The sequence below is a fragment of the Myotis davidii genome, unplaced genomic scaffold (genome assembly GCF_000327345.1).
Source record: "Myotis davidii unplaced genomic scaffold, ASM32734v1 scaffold916, whole genome shotgun sequence".
Classification (NCBI taxonomy): domain Eukaryota; kingdom Metazoa; phylum Chordata; class Mammalia; order Chiroptera; family Vespertilionidae; genus Myotis; species Myotis davidii.
Genome location: NW_006288013.1, coordinates 226,435 through 238,133, shown reverse-complemented (window position 1 = coordinate 238,133; position 11,699 = coordinate 226,435).

Here is an 11,699-nt window from a genome sequence, read left to right as displayed (position 1 = left end):
CATACTGTCCTTAATATGTTTGCTCACCTTCTTGGCACTATGTGTTTTAACCAAGGTCACCTCTCCAAGAAAGATTTTTGCCCCAGGTAAGGGTTTTCCCCCAAAGTTAGGGAGGGAATAAAACCCTTTAAGTGCCAGGCGGGTAGTTAATCACTTTAACTACAAACAATCATGCTTAAGCTATATAATCTTTACTCCCTGGAATGGAGATAAGAAACGCCCTAACCTTTGGAATAGAGATTGATAGGATTGGAATCAACTGGTATAAATACAGATGTAACAAGACAACAGGAGACAGAACTTAGAAGACAGAACCAAGAGACACAGAACCAACACAGAACCTAAAAAGAACCTACACAGAACCTAGAGACAGAAGAACTTCGCTAGAGAGAACATGGCAAAAGATCATGGACAGAACCTGGCTACAGAACCTGGCAAAAGAACCTAGATACAGAACCTGGCTAGAACATGGCAAGAGAACCTGACTAGAACATGGTGACTGAATCTGGCTGGAGAACCTGGATAGCCTGGCTGGAGAACCTAGGAAGAGAACATGGACACATAACCTGGCTGGAGATCCTAAACAGAACCTGGGTGGAGATCCTGGCCAATCAACTGAATGCTTTCTCTGTATCATTCCTTCTTTGCCAACTCCGTCCACACCTTTGGGGACCCCTGGACCTGCCGGGGTTGGACCACAGCAAGGGCAGGCCTAATCCCTAGGTGCAGCCCCTGATTAGCCAATGGGAAGGGTAGTGGTCATACGCCAATTACCATGTTTCTCTTTTATTTGATAGGATAGGTTTGAAGTGTACTTTCACTGATTTAGTAAACTGTGAGAGCCTTGGCTATCTATATAAGTTTCCTCCTCACTTTTTTTTTTTTTCCAGCAGAAAAGTGAGCATGGCAATACCTAACTCAGGATTAAGTGGGGATAAAGGATTATGTGATAATTAGTTAGTATATGCTGAATATGGATCCTGCCCCCAGTAAGAGCTTTATTCAGTAAATTTACATATTTTCTCCCCTTCAAGAAAATAACAAAACAAGATTAGTGACAGGATATATAATGCCACTAAATATTATGATATAATGGGAAACAAAAGCATCTATATTGGTGTTAAGCAGATCTGCTCCTTTCCTGTGGTGTGACTTTGGACACAGAGATTTGGGGAAAAATAATCACTCATTACAGAATATAGAACGAGGCAGGGCTGCAGCAGCCATAGTCATTCATGGGATAATCTGTAAAGATGGCACCCATTGAAGATCTAATGATAAAAAAAAAAAAAAAAATCCTGAGATGGGCACTTGCAAATCCTTGACCAATTTATAAACAGATACTTTGTGTAAAGAGCAATAATGGTTCATTATGACAACTCAGCCTGGATGGATGTGAGGCAAGAGCAAGCAGTTAAAGAAAGAATCAGAGACTTTGCTAAGAATAGGAGTGAAGTAGAAGACTGAAATGGGGGTGCTCATTACATCATATTTGAAAAAGAAGTACATTTACCAGGCTCTTGATTGAGGAAAAATCATAAAACAAATTGAAATTCACTGTTCTTCAATTAGGGTTTACAATCTATAACTAACCATCTCTTTTAAGTATTCTTCCCTTAGTCTCTAGAATGAGGCTAAATATGTCTCCTACAGGTACCATAGCACCTTCCAAATTTTATTAGTTCATTCAAATACTTTTTCACTTATTATCCAACTAGTGGCCCGATGCACGGATTTGTGCACATTGAAAAGAAATTAATTAGAATAAATATTTTAATATCGGTATTTGCAATTTATAATAGAACTGTTAACCAATTTCACAATAGACAATGACAGATTGAAACAGACATGTGCAATTGGCACCAGTGAGAGCTTTATAGTATTGCTCATGCACAAGTCAACTTAGCCTTTTATATATTCTAGTGGCCCAGTGCACAAAATCGTGCACTCAGGCAGGAGGTCACCTGTGCCCTCTCACAGTGCAGGAGCCCTGGGATCGATTGCCCCAAAGAGGTAGGCCCCGCCCACCCATCCAGAGCTCCTTGATGGATTGCCCCAAAGAGATAGGCCAGAGCCGAGGGTCTCGCCTCCACAGTGTAAACAGGGCAGCTGGAACCCCGGCAAAAGCTGTGTGGAGCAGCCACCAGGACCTGCCCATGTGCCCTGCATGCAGCATCAAGCCTCACCCAGCCTGGTGATGGACTGTGAGAGCATGACGGCATGAGGGCGTGAGGGTATGAGGGCATGGAGACCACCTAGGCTTTTATTAATTATATATATTTGTTTAATTAGATCTGCTTTCTGATTTAGCTAAACTTTTCCAAGTCCAGTGAAGCACCCCAACTTCTCTTTCAAGTAATTGTCAGCAACATAGCAGTAAATATCAACACGAAGCAGGCTATTATTATAGATCACACAGGGAGAACAAAGGATAAAATATTTAATTGCAGGAGTGTTTGACTATATTCTGCATAGTGAGAAAACCTGAAGTCATTTTCAAGGTCCATCATTTCTTACTTCTTTTTAGTCGTGTCAAGTTTCTAATCTTTCTAAATCTCTGTTTATAAGCTAATGGAAAGAAAATAGGATTTGACCGAGTCGCCTATCTACCTACTTCAGGACTTCTGTGAGGATCAAATGAGATGAGGCATGGGAAAACGCTTCACAGACCTTTGATTAAAGTGTACAATGTTTCCACCTGGCTACTAGTATAAAGCATGTTGTGTTCCTAGGCTGAAGAAACTCCAAGGAGGCTAGTCACTAGGGAGAGGAAGCCAGGCATTGCTATGTGATGTCATTACCTGGGGCCCACAGCCACTGTTCCCTAGCTAGGCTGGGCTGTGGGCTGCATTTTGTGCCATGGTGTCTCAGCAGCATTGGCTATGATTTGGTGGGCTGTCACTCTGGGGTGGTGGCAGGGCATGTGTCTTACTTGGGGGAAGCTGAGTGTTGCTTTGTGGGCACCAGTTCCATGGTGCTGTTTCTCTGTAAATGACCAGTGTGCATCACGGAAGCTCCTGCGCTGAGCATGTGCCCCCTGGTGGTCAGTGCATGTCATAGCGACAAGTCGGACAGTCAGACACTTAGCATATTAGCCTTATATATATCTATATCTATATCTATAGCTATAGCTATCTATCATCTATCTATATAGCTATAGATATAGATACAGATATATAGATAGATGATAGATAGATAGATAGATAGATAGATAGATAGATAACATCCACCAATAAATGCTATTTGTGTACTTCTGATGTATCAGGAATGGCTGATAAGCAGTGAGGATATCCAGGTGAACAAAACAGACAAGGTCTGCCTTCATTGGAGTGAAAGAAAATACAATGGATGAAGCAACAAATCAAGCAACAATAGAGATACAGAATGTATTGAGTGCTGTGAAGGAAACTCACTAGTGGGTGGGATAGAAGCTTCCTGAGTTGGCCTGCTTCAAGTAGAAGAAGAATCAGGGAAGACTTTTTTGAGGAGATGCCAAATGAACTGAGGTCTGAAAGATGGGAATGGATTTGCCATTTGGAAAGCTAGAAGAGTACTTCAATGGTGGACAGCAAGGGTGGAGGTCTGAGAGGCAAAGACTTAGTATATGTGAGAACAGAGAGAAGGTTGGTGTGCTGAAAACAGATCCATTGAAAGCCACAACTCATACTGGCTTCCCTCACTTCTCACTATAGTACTACGTAAGTCTTCTAACTTGCCTCTCTACTTCCATCCTCACCACTATCATGTTCTCTACCAGTAGCCAGATTCAACTACATGGTATTAGCCTTCTGCTCTCAGCACTACAATGATTTCTGCTCACATTTATAAGAATTCTAAGTCCTTGCCATGGCCTATAAGGCAATGTTTATTACATCCATGACTAATCTCTTGCATATTCAGCTCCAGCTCCCCCATCTTCCTTACTGTTCCTCAGATATTTCAGAAACACCCCTGCCTCAGAAATTGCACTTCTAAGCCATAGGACATCTCCCTCACCACAGGTCTCAGCTCAAGTCACCTTCCTGAAGATCCTCTTTGACCTCCTTTACCCTATCATTCTCATTTAGTCTACATTGCTTCAGTCTTCTTTCTACTAGGTACAAATACCCAGCCTCCTATTATATATTTAACTAGAGGCCTGGTGCACGAATTCATGCATGGGTGGGGTCCCTCACCTTGGCTGGTAATTGGGACAGATAGGGGCAGATTGGGGCTGGCTGGCTGGGGAGAGGGACCGTGGGGGGTTGGCTGGCTGCAGAAAGTTGGCTGTGGGAGTGCACTGACCACCAGGGGGTAGCTCCTGCATTGAGCATCTGCCCCCTGGTAGCCAGTGTGTTGTCATAGCGACTGGTCAACCGGTTGTTAGGTCAACTGGTCCTAACAGTCGCTTAGGTTTTTAAATATATAGATTTCTGATTTGTCCATTGTCTTTCTTCTCCATTAAAATTCTAAACATCATGAAGAAAGATAAATTTTCTGTTTTATTCATCCCTGATGGTAATCAATTTGTATTGAACACATGTATGATATATTAATAAAGCTTGCTCCTATTTTGGTAGACTGTGTCACATGCCAACAGAATCCAGTGGGACTTCAGAGGAGGGAATATCTTACTCAGAAGGGAAATTGAGAAAGACTTCAGAGGAGAGATGACATATGAGTCAAGCCCTGAAAAATGAAAAGTCACAAATTTTGGCAGAGCAGAGAGAAAAGAAGAAAAACAATGCAATTTTATTGGAAAAAAGAGTTTGTGTAAAGTCACCAGATCAGCATTACAGGAAAGGGTGAGATGCTCAGAGTGGTGGGAGCATGGGGAATACAGGGTCGATAAAGAGCATGAGGAGTAGCAAGAGCAAGAATTACTTGGGGCTGAATAATGATGAGTTTTGTCAACTTAGTAAGAAAATTCTGCTTTATCTTTCAGATACCAGGGGGCTGGTTATATTACATACCATTTATAAAATGATCCCTCACTAAGAAAACCATAGGAATGCAAATAGTAGGTGACCAGAATAACTAATGAGCAGTTGTCTTTCTTTTTCCTATATCTGTCATTGGCCACTATTTGCATATGTCACTGTAGTGAGGGTCCTCATTGCCGTCATTACCCAATATTTCTCGAGTTAATCATGTCAGCGAGATTACAGACGTGGTACAGAGCTTTCATGGCTTTCTGTTCTTTATCAGACACCAAGGCATTTAAATAAATTCTCCCCTGAGGAGGAAGAGACCTACACAATATCTCCTCTCCTTTGATCATCTTCAGTGGTGCTCAGACATGCTGCTCTGTGCTTCCATGATTCCAGTGCAGCACAGTGGAATAAATACCTAGTGTCGATATGCAAATTTGTATGCTTCTCCGATGAGCAAAATGAAAACACTGCCTTCTCTCCTCCATTATTATTCTTTTTCTCCATATGCTTGTTTGGTAGCCAAGGAAGGGAATAGCATAAGTGAAACCCACAGTTGGTACTCTGATATTTAATCATCTTTCACAACTCTGCCCACCCCAAACCTACAGATGTTCTGGAAGGATGTAGATGGGATATTGGAAATTTTCTTAAATTAAAATGACAATAGTTAAAAAAAGAAAAAGAAAAATAAGGTTCTGGCAGATGTTAGGCTTGGAGAATGGACTTTATAGTACTTTTAAAGCAAATTTAGCACTAACTCAGAATAAAGATAGAATAACATTACATTTATGTAGCACTTTAGTATTTTTTTCAAAGATCATTTACATCTGCCTTGGGCAACATGGTATAGTAGCTAATAATACACCTACCATAGATGGATTTGAAATATGATTTCACTGCTGACTAGTTATGTAACCTTGAATAAACTACTGAAGTACTCTCACCTTTTATTCCCTCATCTGTAAAATGAGGATAATAATAGTAATGCCTACCTCGTAGCATTGTTACAAGGGTTAAACAAGAGCACATCTCAGGTAGTCCTTGTAATTATCTCTTCTCTATTCTCCTTAGTCCCCTCATTGAGGACTCTTCCTGGTATCATAACAATAATGGATTTAAGGTCTAGATGTTACTGAACCATCCTTCCATTCTATGCAGTACAAGCATCTCATTTGAGAATTTTGATGAATAAGTAAAGGAATGTATAAAAACCATTTTTTCTCTCCTCTACTTTCTTTTGATATTTTGAATAGTAAGACTTGTGAGTTTCATCTGAGAGATGGATATGCCTTTTATCTAGAAGTTTCTTCAGCCCTGCACAAGGAAAAGTACCCCAAGTCATGTGATGATTCTAGATACAGGTTGTAAGGCGGTATCAGCAGGGATCAGAAACAAGTAGAGATTATGGATGGGAAAAGTAATCAAGAATGGCAGATGCATTTGGCAGGAAGAACCCTTGGCTTTGCATTTCTGCAGCCCAATGACTGGCAGTTGTACAATCAACCACAGGATTAAGAATCCATATCAGTTACACCCAATACCCTACTTTTCCACAATGCCCCATCATATCTTTGTGCAGTCAGGTTTAATTACTTTATTTATTCAACCAATACACATGAATTGAGCTGCTAGGTGTTAGTTTAAGGATAAAGACATCTTTAAAACTTTATCTATGGCTTCAACATCATCTTTGCGAAGGAAGCAGACATAAAAGAGAATTTTATGAGGGAGGTCCATGGCATCACGGAAACACAGAGGAACAGGGAAGAGGGGCAATTCCAGTGACAGGCAACCTACCACCTTACTGGGATTGAGTTAACCTTCCACATGTACACTCTTTTCTTCACGATTGACACTAGAGATACTGTGCCTTATTAACAGTGACACTGTCTTGACCTATGACACTGAAGATATGGGATGACTGAAAGTGTTGAACCCTGTTGGATCAGAAAGGCTAGAGGGATGGATACTGGGGCTCCGGGCACCTTTCACCTCAGGGAATCTCCTCTGCCCACTTGGTAGTTATCCTGTCATCTCCAATCATCTAAAGGTAGAAGCTCTAGCTAATTAGCATGCAATAATTTTCCTCTTTACTCTTTTTAAATCTAAATTGAATGCTCATGAGGGAGTATGTTCTAAGGCAGCTAATGAGAGAGCTATGGTGTTAATTGATACTATATTCAGAGCACATGCTAGTACTGTGTGTCTCTGTATTAACTGGATGCATTTTTTTGTTGTTGTTGAAAAAGCATCTAGCTGGGCCTATGGTTTGTGTGTGTGTGCACCCACACAAGGTGGGACAGAAAACATCAGCAATGCAGAATTTTTATAACTATCATTAATTTGCATGTATTTTCTTATGAGGTCACTAAAATCAGTTGCATGCCTTCTATATGCCAGGCACATAGACAGTAACTATTCAGTGTTTGGTAGACACTGTATATATGAAAAGAAGAATAAAAATACCTACATAGTTTCTGGCCCCTAGAAAGCAGTAGTTAAATGATGGGATATCAAACATTAAATAGATAATTTTAATATAAGCATGGGCTGCTTGGAGAATACAAGGGAGGACAATTTGGGGCTAAATGAACATTAATGGAGCACATGGAAATTAATTTCATTTAAAAAAGGAAGGGCCTCCAGACACACAGGTGAAATGGCTCAAGTAAAGACATTACAAAGTAGTGTGGTGAAAGCACTTGAGTCCTTTCACTATTAATAAGGAGTCAGTTATAAGTCAGGAGTGGCAGAAAAGGGGGCTGGATCAAAGGGGTTGGCACTCATCATTTCATTTTAGCCTCATAATAACCATGTGAGAAAGGAAACATTCTTTGTTATTTTATTTTACAAATGAGGAAACTAAGATCAGAAAAAAGAAGTAGCTTGACTTTTCTTCCTCTATTAAATGGCAATACCAGAATTTGCATCCGGTTCTGCTTGACTCTTTATCTTTCCAAATCTCACGCTAACTAGATGTATAACAACCAGCTTAACTCTGAAACATGAGACTTTTATACTGTGATACTGAAGCAAAGGTATCAATGCTTTAGCCTAAATAAAACTGTAATGATTCTTTGCTTCCACATTGAGGGTCATAACCAAAAATACATTTCATATTTCTCCTGCATGGAATCTTCTTAATCATTGAAATGGCTCTGAACATATTTACTAGATCTTTACCATAGTATCATAAAATAAAATATTATAATGACTCCTAGAATTTATTTTGTTGTGGTTCTGACTTTTTTGAGAACCAAGGCAATTTAAAACAATAAAGACACTAGAAATTGAGGAAAATGCATGCCTGATCAAATACGAGAGTGATAAATATGGCAATCAGAGCCTGATTCCAAGAAGAAAACTACATTTTTATGCGTTTTTAGGATCAAAGTTCTATATATTCTAGAAACATTGATCGAGCATGCTAGTTCAATCTCTTTGGTTGTATCAATCAATCTGAAGCTTATGAAATTTACAAAATAAAGTTCACACTCTTAACTTTATTATCAACATTAACAATGATATATTTTTAAAAGCTTTATTAGTGAAGAACCAATCTCCTATTTAGCTCAGTTTTCTCTATTCTTGGATTCATTAGACCATTTAATTTTTTGATCATTGGATTTCTCCTCTTCCTTACCCCTCTGTTATAAATATTCTTTACAGCTCAATCACAGTGTCATGCTTTCTCAGAGAAAGCATGCTTTCTCTGGAATTTAGCAATCACTACAGTGCTAATAACCTCCCCAGAGAGTCAGTCATTCTTGTTGCTTCTTAATTACTGCTATTCTAGCACCTATTAACTGTTTTTAATATTTGTGTCTCTTACACTAGAGACACAAATAATGTAGAGATCATACGTTATCTCTGTCACTCCCTAGCACCTATGACAAGAATGAAGAGGACCCCACTGCTGGTCCTGAAAGACCACATCCACACATTCTTTCTATCCCTCCCAATGCTCCACACCTGTGGACATCTTTGTTCATAGATTTCATCTGTGTCTAGGCAGCACATGTGATGATGGCTTCCACATTTACCTTTATGTCCAGCAAATTCTACCACTCACATCAAACTCTCAAGCTGATTTATATTTGCACTAGAACGCAAAAAACAAACAAACAAACAAAAGACACCTGAAACTAAATAGCAAATGCTATTCAGGGTAATAACGGCTCCTCATTTTATAAGTGAGAGTTGAAAACCCTCCATCCCCATGTCAGTGTGAAATAAGTAATGCAATTTCATAAAGTGGGGTTTAGGGGAAGATAAAAGGGAGGTGTAGGACTGTGGCAAACTGGAGAGCCTATGCCTCATTTAAAGGGGGAAGCCACCACTCCTCTGCAGCTGATGGCTGCCATGTGGGAATGTGGCCAAACAATGTCACATCTTCTAATTTTCAAGAGATACTAAAAATGTATTGATTTCAAACATTGGAGACAGGCCAGGAAGTGGAAAACAAGGATAGGCTGTGGAGGGGAGAGAATAGAAACACACACACACACACACATTTATAGACTTTGGATACAACTGGTATGCAAGCTCAGGCCTACAGGACAAATTAGCTCAGTATACTAAATGTCCATAAACCCTTGCAATTGTGTGCATTTGAGAGTGGCCTGACAGGAGAACATGTTTAATCACAGTAAACATAAAGTTGATTAGCTTAATGATTCTGTTCTAGCTAACATTTATTGAGAGGTGATATATCCCATGTAACATGCTAAACTTCTTTGCTAATATGTTAACATTTAAAATTTTCATCAAAGTAATATATGCATATAGCTAAAAATCAAAATTTTCTACAAGCTTTATCATGGCAAACAAGGATGCTCTGAACCCCCCTTTTGCACATTTCACAGGGGCAATGTATTTTAATTTTATTTCCACATCTCTAAATCACATTATTATATTGCTACTTTTTAATTTTATCTTCTGTTATTACCTATTTCCTTTCAACTACAGAAGGTGAGTACGTAGTTCTCACACATATTCCACTACCTCCTAAATACAGACACACACACATTCCCCTCAACTGTTCAACATTCTTTCATCCTAAGTACTGTTAGTTCAATATTAGGTGTCTTTACATTTGTTTGGGGACGTGAAATAGATTTACTGCCTAGCCATATAATATACTATAATTAACGTTTTCTTTCTTACCAAACTCTTTGTTTTGCCTGAAATTAACAAAATGTATCTATTTTGTTAGTTTTCTAAGCATTTAACTTTAATTCATTTTCAAACTCTCCCCTAGTTGCCTACATTTTGCTCAATATATTCAAATACATCAGGATTCTCTCAATTTCAGTGTCTTTAGGACAGATTTCTGAGGCACTATGCTCCTTCTTCAGACACTTGTTGATCGCTATCTTTAGGAGATGGCTGTTATTTGGGGATCTCACATCACTTTTGTGCTATTATCTCCCTTCCCACTTCTCCCTCTGTCTTTTCCCTTTCTTCCTTTTTCCTTTCTCCTCCCCACACCCCTTCCCTTGAATTGGATTATGCAATTTCAGAACCCCATTTCTCCTTTGTCCTGGATTACTCCTTATTTGTAGCCCCATTCTCTCCTACATCCAGTGTTGCTTATTGAGAAATCTTTGCAAAATCATGTCTATTTCTGAACTGTTACGTCTCCTTTTCCTAGTGTTCTGAATCATTATAATAGTGTATTTTGATACAGGTTAAATTCATCCATTATGCTCATCCATGAACAGAGACTTTTGATCAGAAAATAAATATCCATCAACACTGGGATATTATCTCTATTTAATTCCATTTCTTGACATCCTTTAAATTTGGTTTTGTACCCTCTAGAGATGAATCTTATATTTTCCTTTATCCTTAGTATTTTTTTTCTACTCTCCGTGGAATGTTCCTATGCATGTCTTCTAACTCTTCCATTGAGTTTTCCATGGTTTTATTTTCTAATAGCATTTTTATTTGTTTGTTTGTTCCTAATTATTGTTCTTCATTGCTTCCCAGGGAACTTTCTGCTATGATGGAAATGTCCAGTTTCTCATGTCAGCTAAATCAATGCCTACTCATTATCTTTTTATCCAGTTTCCATTTAATAGTAAATAAAATGTTTAGTTTCATTTAATTTTGCTTAATTTAAACATAAATAGCCATCTGTATCTATAACCACCATGTTAAACCGAACAGCCAATACTGTCTTACATCAATCAGAAATTTTAATGTAGATTCTTTTGAACTTTTTATTTTCTAAATGTCCCTGCTCCTCCAAGTAGCTTATTTCCATTTGTTCTGGTTCATCTTCCATATGAGAATGCTTTTTCATATACTAATGGTCCAACTATCTTTAGATGTTTCTCTTGATCTCATTCATCTGAGAAAAAACAAACTTCACAATGCAGCCTAGAATTATAAGCCAGCTCTCTGGATGCTGAGAATCAAGTAGGATAGGAGGGCTACACTTCAACTGTATTTTTTCATGTATATTTTTAATTTTCATAATTTTCAGTACAGTATCAACAACTCTAAGCAGAGATACAGTTTGTTTTAACCTATTTGAAGATATCATCTAATCTTGTTCTGATGGGAAGGAAAATAAAGGAGTAATACTGCTCAGTCACATGGCCCAGAGCACTAACTAGTTATGGGGATTGAGACACTTCTTAAAGAGGCTTGCAATCAATCTTATTCTCCCTGCCCTCCCTTATGCCCACTTTTAGAGGTCCATCATTCCTTTAATCTTTACTGTTGAGAGTATTACAGATGCCACCCTTTTTTCCCCTTATTGCCCCCCCCCCTCACCCG